Here is a 19280-nt window from a genome sequence, read left to right on the forward strand (position 1 = left end):
TCAAACTATTACCAATTGAGAATAAAATAATTTAATGCAAGGGCTGAGATTTTCTGAGATGGTTATTGGTGATTTTGACTGGGATGCTAGTGCTTTAAGACTTTGATGGAGAAATCTAATTCAAGTTTTGTCCTGCAATGACTGGGATGCCCCTGCCCTGATTGGTTGGAAAGAAGTGGTAATGTTTTCCCTGAATAGTTAATATGTTATGACCGGCTTCCAATATGCCAGGAGGAGGCCCAATAGTGGGTAGATGAGGCGCAGGAGCTAGGGGCTAAAAGCCCATATTTATCTTTAATTGTTATTTCCATAATTTATAGATCAATTAGCCATATATAGGAGTTGTAATCCCCGTGGACAGAATTAAGCAAGAGCAATCTATTATTGCTCGGCTTCCCTTAGGGAGCCGGGAGTTTCCAAACCCTAGCCGCCACCCTCCTTCAGCCCTAACCTCGTGAACAGTAACCACAGCATTGTAGCGCCGCCGCACTGTAGCGACGCAGTGCTGTAGTGCCATCACGGCGCCGATCCGCCGTTCCCGCTCGTTCAAACCTCGCCCACCAATCTCTCACCCCTACAACCTTCGCAGCCAGCCCGGTAGGATCCGCAATCCTATCAATCTGGTATCAGAGATCTCTGGTTCGATGTCGCTCCCTCTGCCAACCTCTTCCACGCCGCCGATCGTGGCCTCCACCTCCGTGCCGCTGTCGTCTACCTCCGTGCCGCTGCCACACCCTACCACCAACGCCATGATTCCATCGTCACCGATGCCGTTAGGCTCCGCAGTGGCGCCCGCTGCCAACGGCGGGCCGGCCGTCCTCACGCCCGAGGAGGTCACGCAGGCCATCCTCGATCTGGGCCGCGCGGTGGGCGAGATTCGCGCCTTCCTGGGCGGATCAAATCACGTGCAGCCGTCTCCTCAACCGCAACGCCCACCACGGCCGCCGCAGCAACAACTGCCGCCGCCACCGCCGTCCCCCGCGATCGCTACGTCAGGGCTGGCGCCTCAGTACGGCATGCCGGCCGAAGTGCACGGATCATCACCACGCCCGTCCGTGCCGAACCCATCGGGTGGGGTGCCGATCCAACAAATTCAGTTCCCGCCCTCCCCGTCCCCACTGCCGCCCTGGCTTTCTGTGGAACCGCCGGCCTATTCCTCCTCCACGACGCAGCCATGGCTTCCACCACTACCGTCCTCCGCCGGCGTCGGGTCCTCCTACGGGGGTGCTCCGGCCCCGGGGGTCCTCTATGGTGGCACCGACGGGCCGCTGTTCCACGGCAGCAGCATGCCATCGTCCTACCCTTTTGCGGCGCCAGTTCCGGACGTGTACGGAGGGGGGACTGCCTACGGGGGCGTTCCCAACAACGGTGGCATCGCACCCAACCATGGCGGCCAGCCGCCATTCGGCGCCTCCAACTATGGCGGCCATGGTAGCCCGCCGCCGTTCGGCTATGATCCGCAGGCCAAATTCTACAAGCTCGAGTTCCCAACATACGACGGCACCGTTGATCCGCTAAATTGGTTGAACCAGTGCGACCAGTTCTTTCGCGGCCAGCGCACGCCGGCGACCAACCGTACCTGGCTTGCGTCCTACCATCTCTGCGGGGGCGCGCAGACCTGGTACTACGCCTTGGAGCAGGACGAAGGCATGCCGACGTGGGAGCGTTTCCGCGACTTATGTCGCCTTCGCTTTGGGCCGCCGCTACAGGGCAGTCGGCTGGCTGAGCTCGGGCGGCTGCCCTTCGCAACGACCGTCCAAGAGTTCGCCGACCGCTTCCAAGCGCTCGCCTGTCATGCTCCGGACGTCTCTACGCGCCAGCGTGCTGAGCTCTTTGTCGGCGGCTTACCGCAGCACATCAAAGTGGATGTCGAGATCCACCGGCCGCAGGACCTGCAGACGGCGATGTACTACGCCCGCGCATTTGAGCGGCGGGCGTCTGCGACCCCTCCGGCGCTTCCTGCTCGCGCCGCCCGACCAGTCCAGCAGGCGGGCTTCCCAGCGGCGCGCGCACCAGGGGCCGGGCCGGCTGCGCCTCCCCCAGCAGCAGGAGCGGGTGCCCCGGGCGGCCGCGCATTCCGGCGCCTCACGCCAGTCGAGCAGCAAGAACGGCGCCGCCAGGGGCTCTGCTACAATTGCGATGAGCTCTACGCCCCGGGCCATGTGTGCCCGCGCCTCCTATACCTGGCGGCCGACGACATCATCGAGGAAGCCGCGCCGCCACAAGAGGCTGTGGTCGCGCCGGCTCTGCAGGAGGAAGATGCCGCTCCCGAGGCCGATGTGGCTAATGTGTTTGCGGTCTCCCTCCATGCTTTTGCAGGCATTCGGACGTCCAACACCATGCTGCTGCCGGTGATGATCAAAGGGGAGCGCCTGCTGGCATTGCTCGACACCGGCTCCACCCACAATTTTATCAGTGGGGCGACGCTGCGGCGCCTTGGGTTCGCTACGGATGGCGGGGACCACCTCTCCGTCACGGTGGCCAATGGGGACAAACTACGCTGCGCTGGGCTCGCCCGGAATGTCCCCATCACCATTGAAGGGGAGACCTTCGCCATCACGTGCGCCGGCATCGACTTGGGCTGTTTCGACTTCATCCTCGGCTACAATTACCTACGTACGCTCGGCCCCATCACTTGGGATTTGGAGGCCAAGACTATGGCGTTCTGGCGAGGCGGACGCCGAATCCAGTGGCAGGGCGTGGGCGGTCCTGACCCGCCAGAGCCTTCCCAGCAGGCTGCGGCGGCTGCTGCCGCCGTCCAGCAGCCACTGCTGGATCACCTCCTCGAGCAGCACGCGGCCATCTTCGACGAGCCGCGCGGTCTCCCTCCGGCGAGGCCGTACGACCACCGCATCCACCTGCTGCCCGACACGGCCCCGATTGCCGTCCGACCGTACCGCTACCCCCAGCTACAGAAGGACGAGCTGGAACGCCAGTGCGAGGCCATGCTCACCCAAGGCATTATCCAGCCTAGCACCTCGCCATTCTCCGCACCGGTGTTGTTGGTCCGCAAGGCGGACGCGTCTTGGCGTTTCTGCATCGACTACCGTGCCCTCAACGCCAAGACGTCCAAGGACAAGTTCCCGATCCCGGTGGTGGACGAGCTCCTCGACGAGCTCCATGGGGCTCGTTTCTTCACTAAGCTCGACTTGCGGTCGAGCTACCACCAGGTGCGGATGCACCCCGACGACGTCGCCAAGACGGCCTTCCGCACGCACCATGGCCACTACGAGTTCCTGGTCATGCCGTTCGGGCTCTCCAACGCGCCAGCAACGTTCCAGGCGCTGATGAACGACGTGCTTCGCCCCTACCTGCGGCGGTTTGTGCTGGTTTTCTTCGACGACATTCTCATCTACAGCTCGTCGTGGGCGGAGCATCTGCAGCACATCGCCATCGTCCTCAACGAGCTTCGGGCGCACCACCTCCACCTCAAGCGCTCGAAGTGCTCGTTCGGGGCCACATCAGTGGCCTACCTGGGCCACGTCATCTCCGCTGACGGAGTCGCTATGGACGCCGACAAGGTGGCCGCAGTTGCGGCATGGCCACCTCCACGCTCGCCCCGGGGCCTTCGGGGCTTCCTAGGCTTGGCGGGCTACTACCGGAAGTTCATCCGGGAGTTCGGGCTCATCGCGGCTCCCCTGACGCGTCTCTTGCGGCGAGACGCGTTTGACTGGGACACGGAGGCTGCGGAGGCCTTCCAGGCGCTGAAGCGCGCCCTCACCACCGGGCCCGTGCTCCAGATGCCCGACTTCGACAAGCTGTTCATGGTGGACTGCGACGCTTCGGGTGTGGGGTTCGGCGCTGTCCTTCACTAGGGCGCGGGACCTCTCGCCTTCTTCAGCCGCCCGTTCGCGGCTCGACATCTCAAGCTTGCAGCTTACGAGCGCGAGCTCATCGGTTTGGTGCAGGCCGTGCGCCACTGGCGGCCCTACCTTTGGGGACGCCACTTTCTTATTCGCACTGACCATTACAGTTTAAAGTTTCTCTTGGATCAGCGCTTGTCCACCGTGCCTCAGCATCAGTGGATCAGCAAACTCTTCGGCTTCGACTTCACGGTGGAGTACCGTCCCGGCCGCCTCAACACCGTGGCGGACGCCTTGTCTCGCCGCGACACAGAGCGGGAGGCTGAAGGCGCGGAGGGTGCAGCGTGTGCTCTCTCGGGCCCCTCTTTCGCCTTCCTCGACGACGTGCGCCGCGCCACCAGGGAGGCCGAGGACGCCCAGCACCTGCTCCAGCAGCTGACCGCTGGGGCGCTGGCTGCCCCCTGGCGCCTGGATGGTGGGTTGCTGCTACATGGCAGCAGGATCTTCATCCCCGACCACGGCGACCTACGCCCCCAGGCGCTGCAGCTGGCTCACTCGGCCGGCCATGAGGGCGTCCAAAAGACGCTCCACCGCCTGCGCACCGACTTCTACATCCCGGGCGATCGTGCGCTGGTACAGGACTGGGTGCACCGTTGCAGTACCTGCCAGCGCAACAAGACGGAGACGTTGCGGCCAGCCGGCCTGCTGCAACCGCTGGAGGTGCCCTCCCAATTGTGGGCGGACATTTCCATGGACTTCATCGAGGGGCTGCCCAAGGTGGGCGGCAAATCCGTCATTCTCACGGTGGTCGACCGCTTCTCCAAGTACGCGCACTTCATCGCGCTCGGCCACCCCTACACCGCCGCGTCCGTCGCCCGCGCCTTCTTCGACGGCATCGTCCGGTTGCACGGGTTCCCCTCTTCCATCGTCAGCGACAGGGACCCGGTGTTTACCGGGAATGTTTGGCGCGACCTCTTTCGATGCGCCGGCGTCAAGCTACGCATGAGCACGGCTTTCCACCCCCAGACGGACGGCCAGTCCGAGGTGGTTAACAAAGTGATCGCCATGTACCTTCGATGTATCACAGGTGATCGTCCGCGCGCATGGGTGGATTGGCTGTCTTGGGCCGAGTACTGCTACAACACTTCGTTTCACACGGCCCTGCGCGCCACGCCATTCGAGGTGGTCTACGGTCGACCTCCGCCGCCCATCCTGCCGTATCAGCCGGGGTCGGGCCGTTCCGAGGCCGCCACGACGCTTCTCCGCGACCGGGACATGATCTTGGCCGAGGTGCGTCAGCGCCTTCTCCAGGCGCAGGAGCTGTCTAAGAGGTACTACAACGCCGGGCACCGCGACGTGGAGTTTGCGGTCGGGGATTGGGTTTATCTGTGCCTGCTCCACCGGACGGCTCAGTCCCTTGACCCTCGGGCGAAGCGCAAGCTCGGTCCGAAGTTTGCTGGTCCGTTCCGTGTTCTGGAACGCATCGGTTCCGTCGCCTACCGCCTGCAGCTTCCGGAGGGCGCAAGGCTTCACGACGTCTTCCATGTGGGGCTGCTCAAGCCCCACCGCGGCGAGCCTCCTGCAGCAGCCGGCGAGCTGCCCCCGGTCCTCGATGGCCGGCATCTCCCTGCTCCAGAGCGCGTCCTGCAGGCTCAGCAGCGTCGCGGTGAGTGGCGCCTGCTGGTCAAGTGGCAAGGACTGCCCGACGACGACGCCACTTGGGAGTCTCTTCCAGAGTTCCGCGAGCAGTTTCCCGACTTCCAGCTCGAGGACGAGCTGTTTGTGCAGGCAGGGAGAGATGTTATGACCGGCTTCCAATATGCCAGGAGGAGGCCCATTAGTGGGTAGATGAGGCGCAGGAGCTAGGGGCTAAAAGCCCATATTTATCTTTAATTGTTATTTCCATAATTTATAGATCAATTAGCCACATATAGGAGTTGTAATCCCTGTGGACAGAATTAAGCAAGAGCAATCTATTATTGCTCGGCTTCCCTTAGGGAGCCGGGAGTTTCCAAACCCTAGCCGCCACCCTCCTTCAGCCCTAACCTCGTGAACAGTAACCACAGCACTGTAGCGCCGCCGCACTGTAGCGACGCAGTACTGTAGTGCCATCACGGCGCCGATCCGCCGTTCCCGCTCGTTCAAACCTCGCCCACCAATCTCTCACCCCTACAACCTTCGCAGCCAGCCCGGTAGGATCCGCAATCCTATCATAATACTTCAGATTTTATCAATAGATTTGATCAAATATTCTTGGAGAAAGTTGATATCTTGCGTTCAGGAAAACTCAAGATACAAAATGAGGATAAATGAGCAAGAGTGCATTTGCTATTTTACTTGCATCTCATGTTCAGGCTCAGGAACATGCAGAATCGAGACATTCAGGTAAAGAAAGGTGATGTGGGTGAAGAAGAAAAGGGAGAAATAGCTCTGATTTCGAATAGCCTAGGGACTTACTGTAGGGAGTATGCTGGTGGAAAGGCACTGGAGTGATGAGGGAAGCATCCAAGCTTAACGTTAACCCTGCAATACTTTGCAACACGTGCTGGTCCATCTACAGTATTTCCTACAAGAAGAGGAATAGTATAACGTGCAGCATCTTTATGCAGAAAATGAAATGTGAACGCAATCTCTAATTAACTTTAGAGCCGATCAAAACTTTTTGTTGTCATTAGTTTTTTTGCATATACTTCAGAGAGCTGATCAAACATGCATAGGTGCTCAACTAACTTTAGAATTTTAAAACTACAAATCGAGTTAGCTCCTAGCAAAGAAGCCATGCCCAGTCTCCCGCAATTAGTTCAGCCGTCTGATCCCCTCAATTAACGGCATAGATTAGCCGCGTCAGGATTTCTTAAAATCGGAATCTGCTCCTGATGACCGGATTTCCGAGATTTCTTGTTGATTCCGTCCCGTTAAACCTTAAGCAGGATCTCTAGGCATAGAACTAACATGTCTACTTACTATTGAATAAAACCGTAAGTCCTAAAACATCTACCAGTGCAGTAGCAGTAGATAGAACGAGAGAAAGAGAGGGGTGAAGGGTGCAAACCTTCGGCCGCCTTAGACGAAGATGGGCTCGCCATCGCAGTGCTTGGCGATAACCCGTTGGCGGTGTCGAGTCGAAGTGCGACAGTGCAGTAGCGGTTGCAGGGCAGCCCAACGACGTAGCAGCCCCTCGGTGTAGATGCAGAGGCAGTGGCGGCGCGGCTGGTGGCTTCCCGTCACTGGCTGCGCCCCTCTAGATCGGATTAGGGATTTCGGTGGGAAACTGTAGCTCAGGCGAACCACGTGATCAGAGCCATCGGCCCCCACCTCTATTTATTGCGCAGTGTGACAGGGGCCCTCCAGCCATAGTGGGCTGGGCGCCCCGATCAGGGCGCGGATCAAAGGCCCAACTAGGCCGTTGGGCCCAGTTTAGGATTAGAGATCAATCTATCAATCTCCCCCTTGATCTCCTACCATCTTTCAATTTCATATCATTTACTTTTGTTCATTCCATTACAGATTAACGCATAGAGCATGTTTCATCATCACGGTCAATTGCTGATAGATTTAACAGCTACAACACACCACTCTGTTCTGAAATAGATACTTAACTTTGGGCCTTCTTTTGTCCAGGAATTATAGGCTTTCCCTTAAACCCATGCCGGCTACATGTTCTCTGAACACGTTGGTGGTAAGCCTTTTGTAAGCGGATCCGCGAGCATCTTTTTGGTACTTATATGCTCAAGACTTATGACATGATCTCGGACTTTATCTTTCACAACATAATACTTTATGTCAATGTGTTTGGCAGCACCACTTGACTTATTGTTGTGAGCATACCGTACTGCCGGATTATTATCGCAGTATAACTTAAGTGGTCTATAGATGTCGTCAACCACCTTCAAACCAAGTATGAACTTCTTTAGCCAGTTCACCTGCCCCGTTGCCTCAGAACATGCTACAAACTCGGCATACATTGTGAACGATGTAGTGACGGTTTGCTTTGAGCTTTTCCATGAAATAACTCCTCCTGCGAGAGTGAATACATATCCAGACGTGGATTTTCTATCATCTCCCGTATAGTCAGAATCAGAATATCCCACTATATGGAGTGAATCTGATCTTCTATATGTCATCATGAGGCTTTTCGTTCCTTGCAAATAACGCAAGACTTTCTTTACCAATTTCTAGTGTTCTGTTCTAGGATTGCTCTAGAATCTGCCAAGTAACCCGGTAACAAATGCCAAGTCAGGTCGCGTACATACTTAAGCATATTGGAAGCTTCCGACAGCTGAAGCATATGGAACCGTTTTCATTTGATCGATCTCATATTGGTTCCTAGGGCATTGAAAATCTCCATATCTATCGCCCTTGACTATAGAAGTAGGTGAGGGACTACATTTGTGCATACTGAATTTCTTTAAGATCTTTTCTATGTATGTCTTTTGTGACAGTCCTAATACCCCTTTACTTCTGTCTTGGTGAATCTCGATCCCTATAACGAACGAAGCTTCACCAAGATCTTTCATATCAAATTTTGAGGACAAAAACTTTTTTGTCTCCAGTAGTAGACTAACATCACTACTAGCAAGTAAGATATGATCCACATACAGGACAAGGAAGAAAAACTTCCCATTGTTAAACTTTGCATAGACACAATTGTCCTTTACATTCTCTTTAAACCCAAAATTCCTTATTGTCTAATCAAACTTCAAGTACCACTGTCTTGAAGCTTGTTTTAATCCATAAATGGATTTCTTTAGGCGGCATCCCATTCGTTCTTTTCCTTCCACAACAAAACCTTTCGGTTGTGCCATGTAAACATTTTCCTCTAAGTCCCCGTTGAGAAATGTCGTCTTTATATCCATCTGATGTAATTCTAAATTGTAATATGCCACTAATGCCATTATGATTCTAAAGGAATCCTTACATGAGACTGGAGAAAAGGTCTCATTGTAATGAATCCCTTCTCTTTGCGTAAAGCCTTTTGTCACGAGTCGCGTTTTATATCTCTCTATATTCTCTTGAGAGTTAAGTTTTATTTTGTAGACCCATTTACAGCCCACTGTTTTGGCTCCTTTAGGAATTATTTCCAAGTCCTAAACTTTATTGGCATTCATATATTTCATTTCATCTTCCAGTGCCTCAAGCCACTTTGATGAATGATCACTTCTCATGGCATCATCAAATGAGGTGGGATCATCCTCCATTTGAAATTCCTCAATGTTGTATACTTCATAGTCAGCAGGAATAGCTGATTTTCTAACTCTTTGAGACCTTCTAGGGGCCTCCACATTTGGCACATCTTCTGTTTGAAGCTGTTGTTGCTCCCCCTCATGTGTGGCAATAGGTTCTACAGGATCCTGAAGAACATGTTCCTCATCGTCATTCATTGTTGCCACAGGTGGAATAACAATAGGTGCTGGCACCACAGTATCTTGCACTGTCGGTGCAGCGACAGCAGGTAGTGAGAAAAATGGCTCATGAATCATCGGAGTGGGCGCATACACCTGCTTCTCTTCAAGGTCAATTTCTCGAGCTACCATGCTTCCCCTCATCATTTCATCCTCTAGGAAGACAGCGTGTCTCGTTTCCATAAACTTTGTATATCTATCTGGACAGTAGAAACAAAAACCTTTTGACTTTTCTGGATAGCCAATGAAATGACAACTTACTATTTTGGGATCTAGCTTCCCAATGTTTGGGTTAAATACTTTAGCCTCAACAGGACTCCCCCACACACGTAAGTGGTTTAGTGAGGGTACTCTTCCTGTCCACAATTCATATGGTGTTTTGGACACCGACTTACTTGGTACTCTATTGAGAATATGAATGGTGGTTTTTAACGCCTCCATCCACAAGCTCAACGGTAAGGTAGAGTAACTTATCATACTGCGCACCATATCCATCAGGGTATGATTGCGTCTTTCAGCTACTCTATTCTGCTGAGGTTCGCCCGGTGTAGAATACTGGGCTACTATACCATTCTTCTGTAAGAACCTTGCAAAAGGTCCAAGAACTTGGCCATATGGGGTATGCTGACCGTAGTACTCAACTCCACGGTCAGACATGACTATCTTAATCTTTAAATTGTGTTGGTTTTTAACTTTTGCCTTAAATATCTTAAATTTATCCAATGCTTCTATTCTTTCTTTGATTGGATAAATATAGTCATAACGGGAGTAATCATCTGTGAATGTTATGAACGAATCATAATCATCCACACTCTTTACAGGAAATGGACCACATATGTCTGTGTGAATAATCTATAAAATTTCTGCGCCTCGTTTAACATCTTTCTTAATTTTCTTTACATACTTTTCTTTTATGCATTCTCTACATTGTTCTAAATCTGAGAATTCTAATGAAGGAATAATATCATTCTTAACTAGTCTTTCTATTCTTCCCCTTGAAATATGGCCTAAACGACAGTGCCATAATTTCGACGACGCATCGTGAGCTCTCTTTTGTTTTCTGTTTACATCCACAGACGATGATACATTCTCATTGTTGCACGCAACGTTCCCATCATCGCATACAACATTCACATCATCACGTAGTGATAACAAATAAAGCTCATTTTGTAAGATAGCAAGACCAACACATGCATTATTAAATGTTATCTTACATTTGCCATTTCCAAAATGACAATCATATCCATCATTGTCCAAGCATGAAACACTAATCAAGTTTCTCTATAAAAGGGGAACATAAAGTACATCTCTAAGTAAAAGTGTGAAGCCATCAACAAGCTCTAGAGAAAGATCGTCAATGGCTTCAACATCTACTCGGACTCCATTTGCAACTTTAACGTGTCTTTCTCTTCTTTGCGCTGTCCTTGTCGAACGGAATCCCTATAAGAAATTAGTAACATGAACAGTTGCACCTGAGTCAATCCACCAAGTAGATTTCGAATACTGTACATACAGGGATTCATTTATGAACGTAATAATGTTCTCACGTTTCTTTTCCATGATCATCTTTAACTAATCGGGACAATCTTTCTTATAATGTCCCGTCTTCTTGCAATAGAGACACTGATCTTTCTCTACTGTGAACTTGTTCTGTTGAGGCTGATGCACCATGTGACCCTTTTCCTTTGACTTTGAGAAGTAGTTAGCATTAATATTCTTTTTCTTGTTGTCTTTCACATAATTGATAGTGCCACCATTGGCAGCTTTCATTCTCTTCTCCTCTTGCACACACTTCTCGGGCTGTATGTTGTAGTTGACAATAGAAGTGTCAAATTTCTTTGGCAAGGAAGCAAAAATCAGATGGATAAGGAACTCTTCCTTAAGAGTCAGATCCATTGGTTTTAGCTTGGATGCCAAATTGCTCATCCTTAGTATGTGCTCTCTTATGCCACCACTTTCAGAGTACCTCTCTGTCACCAGCTGCTTTATTAGCTGGGTAGCATATGTCTTTGAAGAGCCAGTGAACTGACTCTTTATTCTATCGAGGTACTCGGTGGTTGTGTCACATTCTGGGATTGAGCCCACAATTGCAGGCTCAATCGTGTTTTTTATCACAGCCAAATATTTCTTGTTGGCAGTGACCCACTTCCTATGCTTAAGGTCATAGGACATCTTTTGGGATGCAAAATCCCTCTCTCTAGTTGTCCAAGCGGCATCAGTCTCGTTTGTCTCCCTCACCGGTGCCACAGGTTCAGTGGGACACGGTGAAGTGACTACCCAGTCCACCTCAGCCAAGATGAATGCTAGGTTAATCTTTTTCTTTCACTCTGTGTAGTTGTCACCTTTGAGAGTGGGGATCTTTTTGATACGATCCATCAAGTTGTATCTGCCTGAAAACACAATTCATATTGAGTAAGAACATAAACATAATAATAATAACAATTGCATGTCTTAGTTCTAACGTTGGTCAAAATTAAAACATACAATTGTCCTCTACACTAATTCTACATTACCGTTGGACAGAAATAGAATTAATGCATGACAAAACTCATAAATAACATCATAATATTGCCATTAATCAATGTTGGTCAGAATAATAACAATATTATAATAAACTAAAAACATATCCATTTTTCAAAATTAAATTTTCCCGTTGATTCAAATTTAATAATGAAAATAACAACTTTAAATACGCAGTGGAAAGCGTAAATGTTTTCATTATTATTTTTCCAGAAACTTTATAGTATCGTACTTTTCTCTGAACAAAATTGTTGTTGGATCAAAATTGTTCAGAGTTGGACATCAAATTCAATTGAAATTCATCAAATATGTATCAAAAAAAAGTTTCTGGAAAAATAAAAAGAAAATTCTGTTTCACAGGCCCTGCTTGCCAGTTTCGCTCCAGATCTGTGAAAACTCAGGACCGGCGCTGGCTGCTCTCCGTCGCTTTATTCCGGCTTCGTTGGTTTCCAGGTTAAATCCTTTTCTGTTTATCTCCGTGGCAACTGGCATTGCTTCCTTTTCAGTTTTTATTTTGAGTAGAAGTCTGGGTGATGCCTTTACCTGTTCTTGGCTTCCTTACCGGACCCTGTTGCCTAAACTGTTGCTGCCTCCTTACCAGACCCTGTTGCTTTAGATGTTGCTGCCATTTCATTGCGGGGAGCCTGCTCTACACATTCGCCGATACTGACGGCGTCGTCTTAGTATGCCCACGTGTGTGCTCATACTACTACTTAGTTTCGTTCATAGTGTTACATGCTGTATTATCCACATTGGCGGTGTCGCTAATGCTGTGAGCTTCTTTTTGCTGCCCATGTTATAGTGACACCTTCATCTGTTCAGAGCTCCGTTGACACAGCCTATTGCCTAGGCTCGTCCTTCCATTTCATTGCTGGGAGTCTGCTCTACAAGTTCGCCACCTCTGACACCGTCGTGTTAGCCTGCTCAGGTGTGTGCTCATGTTACTAACTAGTTTCGTTCATAGTGTTACATGCTATATTATCCACAATGGCAGTCTCGCTAATGCAGTACTTCTCTTTTTCCTGTCCATCTTGTGCATTCTGGTCACAGCTGCCTAAAACCAAAAAAAAAAAAGCTGAATTTAATTTAGCTAAATCTAATTTAGCTGGATTTTGCTTTAATTGTTGCAGCCTGGTATGTAAACACTAATGTTAGCATGATTCCTTGCAGCACTGCTCCATAAAAGGTATGATGCTCCCTCAGAATAGTGGTGCTCCACTTTTATTAGTGCAGTTCTTTTATATATAATGGTATTACAGTGAGGCTTGCTCCTTTTATAAAACAACGGAGTCAGGGTTATACATGCATTTGGATTTGTTCAAATAGAATAGCAGGGGTCAGTGAGGGTTAAAGGTTTAAATATGGTCACTGATACTTAGTGCTTAGCGAAGTGCAGTACAACTTCCTCTATTAAGTGTCTCTAAGAATTAAGTTCGCTTAATTTAGTTACATTAAGCCTCAGACCAAAGCATTGCAAAAAAAAAGGCAAATAAGCTCACACAAGTTTCCATCGATACTGATTACTAGATCATTTTTTCTTGAAAAAGTTCTACATATAGTGCCATTTTCAATTAAGGCTCCTGTATTTCACATAAATGGATCATCCCTTAAATACATTGTTCATGAATGTTAGTGTCGCTTTGAGAGACTTACTCTACCATTAATTATCTTTTAATGCTATTGTGTTATAAGGTAGTAACGTCATTAATTTTCAGTTAGTGCTACTACATCTGCCTTATATGGTTTATCCTTTTCTTGATAACCTGGTAGTACTTGCTGTATCAAATGCGTTTTTGCCGTCCTCTCTTGACAGATTTGCTGCATCATTACGTTACCGTTTTCTCCATGTGTTACTAATTATTTCCTCATGGCCTGTAGTCTATCTTCGTGATAGGACAGAGAAGATTGCTTTAACATCACCAACAGGAAAAGAATGCTACAACTATTGTTTCCTCACATATTCCAAAGATAGTTACATCCCAACAAATCATGTTGCCCGCCGCAAAGGAACCTGACTTCAAACTTCCTCAGTTCTAGGCAGAAGTGATCAAGGTTTGTCCTCAATCTCTATATATTTCCATCTAACCAAACAAAAAAAACACATTCATAGCAACTTTAGCAGATTCTAATATCACAATTGGTTCAGTTATGAAGGCAGTGCAAACAAACCTGACTTGATACTAACTCAATTCTAGACAAAAAAAAAAAACAAGGGTGGTTTTGAATCTCATGTCTTTTCAGGGCTGATATGTCTTCTGTTGTGGGAATAAGATCGCTTTGGGGTGCTCTTGGACATGATGTATTCCATCTGTATAGCATTACTGTCTCAAGTAAGAAAAAAAATAGACTCTTCCTCTTTATATTTTGTTAACTGATGCAAATGCTCATTGTTCTTAGGGATTGCAGTACCCAGTGCAGTCTGCAGCGGGCTTGATTGGGATTTGTGCAGCTAACAAGTTTAGGGATTTCGGACAGTGAAATACGAGCAATATACTTTGCTATTCTCCTGGTTTGTTTAGCCACCCTGCCAATGCCTTTTCATGTCTGTCTTGCATCAGTCAGTTAAATACTAGTAGCTTATGGACATGTTCATTTCTTCTTTTCTTTGCGGCTATTTTCAACTCAGATTTCAGAACTGTTGCTATTGAGAAAGAGATACTTATGCATATTCATGGTGACGAGCCTATTGGGAAAGAGGTACTTATGCATCTTGGAGATCGGGTGGTGTGATAACTAACTAAAGGATCCATTGGTAAGCAACATTCCTCTGTTGTTAGTTGCCTGCAGTTTACCAGTACCCAGACTCTTGCAGTGTCCATGGTGACAAGCCTGCTGGGTAGTTCTCAGTTTACTATGAGAACTGGCATGCTTCTCACCGTTTGGAATTCCTTATGTGCTGTTTGAGCTATATACTGTCAACCTATCTCATATGCTTGCTTTGTTCCCTAATTTCATATCAGCAACACAAATCTTTGGTCACTGAATTCAGTGTTTCTTCGATCCCAGTAAATAGCCATAATTTGTCAAAGGAATTTACAATGTGTGGTAGTTTTTACATGTATGGGAATATAGTTTATGGAACTCCAACGATGCAAGGTCGACTTTGGCGCTGGGAGCAACAGTGACGGGCAGAGGCGTTGGCACACGGCAGCGACGGTGCTGCTGGAGGAAATGGACCACAAACCTCAAGTGGGCTATGGTGAGAGGCTGGAGCATGATGGATTGCAGTCCCCTTGGAGGAGAGACACCATGGACCGATTCACAAGGTGAAATAGAAAAATAGTAATAGGTAAATCTCTAGAATTTATTGGTTCTTGCATTTCATTCCTATTTTCTAATGGACAAAATTGATTTATTCTAGGAAGGTAGTTGCATTGTCTTAAAATACAAACAAAACAAGCCACAGTCGTCACCATATACTCTCTCTCGTGCTTCCCAGGCTACATACCACACGGAATGCATGCGTCGTTACCAGGACTCAGGTACATTTCTTACCCATTCACATTACATTTATGTTACAATTCACAGAGAAAACAAAACTAACACAATCAAATCCACAAACAGATTCATCCAGGAGCAACACCAGAGCCTCCATGGACAAGATCCAAAATACAGAGATGATCATCACTGTCCATCCAATCAACATGTATAATTACTCTAACGAACGCTTTGTACATAAAGCAAGGTACCATTGCTGCCTATGATGCGGCGTAGTGTAGAAAACCATCAGGTATCAGCCGTTGCTATACCACCTACTAGCTATCACGCTATGTACAATTAGGATGTTGCTGCAGCTACAAAACTCATCTATGTAATGTTAGAACCACATGAGCCATAAGTTAGAACCATACTATCATGCTAAAAATTTGTTCATCTTATAGTGGTCCATGAATGTTCCAATGTGAACCAGACTTTGTAAGTGCTTCATACTATATCTCACACCAATTCAGTCACCAAATTTATCTGCACGTGCGCTCGATGGCACGCGCCCTTCACTAGTTGATCAAAATTGGATGCACCAAACCTTACAGATTTCAGATAACGTATACATGATAAGAAAACTAAAAGTAGTGCTCCTTAGCTGTCCAATCCATTGCTTATTGCCCAAAGCCACATGCTCTCATCTGCACAGGAGGGCGCAAATAGTGTCCACTTGAAATTTAGGATCAGTGGAATTAAAGTATACATCACAATATTGAGGAGGGAAAAGGACTCAACAGGATTTTTAACCTTTGCTCGTTCAGCCCATCTGTGATGGTAAAATTACTATTATCCCTGCATTAAGAGGAACATAAGCAGTTAGGATATAGCAGGGAAGAAATTGCATAATTGTATCAAATAGAGATTTTGAATTAGCACTACAACATATATGTGGAAGTTTAAATTGTGATTCAGATTTCCAATACGGTTCAGATGATGACAAATAGCTGGCAGCCGCTGAACTAACTTTATCGCTTATCAAACTTCTACGCACCAAGCTTACATAATTAGATAAACCTACTATAGTACTTGTTAAATATCCAATCCATGTATATAGTCCATAGGTACATGCTATCATCTGCCCAGCAAGGTGCAAATACCATTCATCGGAAATAAAAAATTAGTGGTTTTGACATATACAGTACATCATCTTCAGTTCTTCACTTTAGCTCCGGGTTGAAACGACATTTGCACAAACTTGAGAACTGCGCATTGTCTATTGGTGATGAACGCAGTTTTACAAATAAAATAGGATGAACACATGCACATTTCATCAAACACCACAGCTTCACTACAAGCTGCAGTGACAGTAAGCAGAAAAGGGGAGCAAGAATATCGAACCAGTAACAGGAACCTCCCCGTTGCTTTTGCACACCAGCAGGGATCGACGAGGAGGATGGAGAGCTACACCCGTGTTACGCTGCGCTCGGCTCGCTGGCACCGCCTCGTCGGTGGTCCAACGCCCACGCCGTGCTGTGTCGTGCTCGATTCACCGGGCCGCCTCGTTGGCTTAGGTGGCGCCCGTGCTTGTCGTCCGCGGTGGTGGCCGCGCCCGCTGCCCCGGGGACCATGCACACCTGTGGTGCGCTGCGCAGGTGGCCGCTCGTGCCCAGGCCGTCGCGCGCCGGCACGCCCGTGCCTGGGCTGCCGCGCCGGGGGCGCCCGAGCCCAGGCTAGCAGGTCGAGGGCCTCCCGCGCCGTTGTGCCGTCCCGTCGCCGGGGCTGGTGCGCGGGGGGCTCCCGCGCCGCGGCCGAGGAGGCCCCGTAGGAGAGTAACTGGTCGCGGAGGGGGCAGGAGCTGGCGGCGCGTGAGCAGGCCAGCGCACGACGGATTTGTGTGTGTGTGTGTGTGGGTGGGGGGGAGGGCAGAAGGCGGCGCGGCGGTAGGAGCTTGGCGGTGAGACGAGGAGACGGGCGCGTTCGCGACGTTTCGCGAGTACCGACCGATTTGGTTCGCGGTTTAACGGGTGACCGACCCACAGTGACCCAGATCGAACGGTTCACCTTGTGTCCTCGCCCAATCCGACGGCTAACGGGTTAAACGGGCTACGTGGCCCAATCCGTTACCCGTCTTTTGGATGCAGGATTCGTATGTGGAGACTAGAAAACTAGGCGCGGCAAAGCCACGCCCTTGTTGGAGCAACCAGCCTGTGAGAACAACGAAGTGGTTGAAATTCACCTCCTTTATAAGGTTTTAAGTGACTTGGAGATCGGGATATGAGGACATGAGCTATAAAGTTTTTGACATATAGGAGCAACAAAGTAAATATCGTGCATGCTGATGTAGCAATGTGATATATTTTTAGCAATTGCAAGAATGACTACTAACAAGCTGAGAGAAGACATAAACGATCAAATTTAATTGGAGGTTGCACTGACATTGTTTGATCTGTGAACGTTGTTTCAGAAATAATCTTGGTGAAAGGGTGTTCACTTAGATCACTTATTATACAGTTAAATTTGTCTGTCTTCAAGATAGTATAAAGCAAATGATGATAAAACAGGCTTCATGTAATTATAGCTAAAAACTGAATATTTTCTGTAGCTAAATTTATAGTTATGGATAAAGCCAGCTGCGAGCGTATGAAGATAGCGCCGACGATCCCTATCAGAGTGTGACATTTTTTTTATCACTATCTTTAGTTATCAAACATAGAAGTAGCAAAATTTATATGGGAAGAACATAAAAGATTGAGCAACTAATAAAAAGCTATATTCTAATGTCTTTTTATTACCTTCGTCGGAGTTTTGAAACTTAATGGTATTCAGGTGTTGCTATATAAGCTTCACTGATGCTTAAGGGCAGATTTCAAGAGTGCTGCCCCTAACTTTATTTAATAATTTCAAAAAGAACAACACTTACATATATCTTTAGTGCAAGGAAAATAAAGTGTTTAGGTGTAAATGTTACCATGCCTTGAGAAGAAGAGAGTACAATAATTTTCTGAAAGAGCAACACTTATTCTGTTCTTTTCTTATTCTCTTCCCTTGCTGTATTTTTTGCTATGTTAATTATCTTATTATTTTGGAATCTGGTTGGATATTTCTCTATTTCAAGAGCAAAAGATACATTATGTATACAGAGTATAACCACATTTAACTGTTCCTTTTAATTTTAAGACACATTCAGCTTGTTCGCTTGTTGGTTTCAGCCAGCCCAAACCAGCCAGCCAATAGTATTTTCCTCTCACAATAAACCAGCACCAGCCAGCTCAAACCAGCACAGAAACCAACCAGCGAATAGGCCGATTAGGTATACAGAGTATTACCAAGTTCAACAGGTCCTTTGAATTTCATAAGAGTTTGGGTGTGTGCGCGTGTGTTGAAATTTTTCAGTAGGACACACGAGGGGAGTAATAACCCCCTACTAAAACAGAAAGCTGCATCGGTACCAATGTCCAATGAAAAATACAAAAAATGACCATGAAAAATGATAACTGCTCCAGAACCATAGAGTTCTTGTTTTGCAAATTCATCAATAGTCAAAATAATTTATTGACACTCAAGATTCCATACATTTAAAAAACCATTTGATCTCTGCAACCTGGAACTCTAGAGCCTTTTATAATTAATTGAACCTGCTTAACAAAATAACATGTTCCATATTTTAAAAAGTTATCAACGGACGTTTCATTAATCATCGAAGCTTCCAACTAACTCAGAGAGAAGAATAGGAGACATATACCTTTATGCTAGCAGCATGTCCTTGCTAGGTCTATCTTCTTACTAGATCAAAGGAGAATGGCAAAACATGAGTTGAAATTATTTTTGTATAACAAGCAATGAGGGATTTGGCATGGCAAGCAGCGCGGTGTCTTTCTGAATCAAGCAGCAGAGGGGTCCACGCTGGTCATTATTAATTAGTAATTTCTTGTCTGAAGCAGAAACCGGTGGACCTTATATGTCACCAAAATGGTGCTGACCAATCTCCTCAAGTGTTTCCTTGGTCAGCACCTAATTGTTGGCTAATGCTGGATTGTCTGAGGTGATCTTCTATGAGATGAAGATATCCAGGTGGTTCACCAGATCTTTACCCGACAACGGCAGTCTAAGCCCATGCACCTTTAATTAACTC

At 47.9% G+C, this 19280-nt stretch overlaps 2 long non-coding RNA genes across 2 annotated transcripts; one reads left to right on the top strand and one right to left on the bottom strand.

The window, feature by feature from the left end:
• The first annotated feature begins 12852 nt into the window (after positions 1-12852).
• On the top strand, positions 12853-15147 carry LOC136519400 (uncharacterized). Its single transcript, XR_010774906.1, has 6 exons — positions 12853-12911; positions 13604-13777; positions 13967-14055; positions 14123-14234; positions 14352-14477; positions 14798-15147. It is a non-coding gene; the product is annotated as an uncharacterized lncRNA (long non-coding RNA).
• Positions 15148-15576: 429 nt separating this feature from the next.
• Positions 15577-17039, bottom strand: LOC136522694 (uncharacterized). The gene is made up of 3 exons (XR_010775964.1): positions 16547-17039; positions 15956-16000; positions 15577-15849 (listed from the first exon to the last, which is right to left on the bottom strand). It is a non-coding gene; the product is annotated as an uncharacterized lncRNA (long non-coding RNA).
• Positions 17040-19280: the final 2241 nt, after the last annotated feature.

This window comes from Miscanthus floridulus, chromosome 18 (assembly GCF_019320115.1).
Source record: "Miscanthus floridulus cultivar M001 chromosome 18, ASM1932011v1, whole genome shotgun sequence".
Lineage (NCBI taxonomy): Eukaryota > Viridiplantae > Streptophyta > Magnoliopsida > Poales > Poaceae > Miscanthus > Miscanthus floridulus.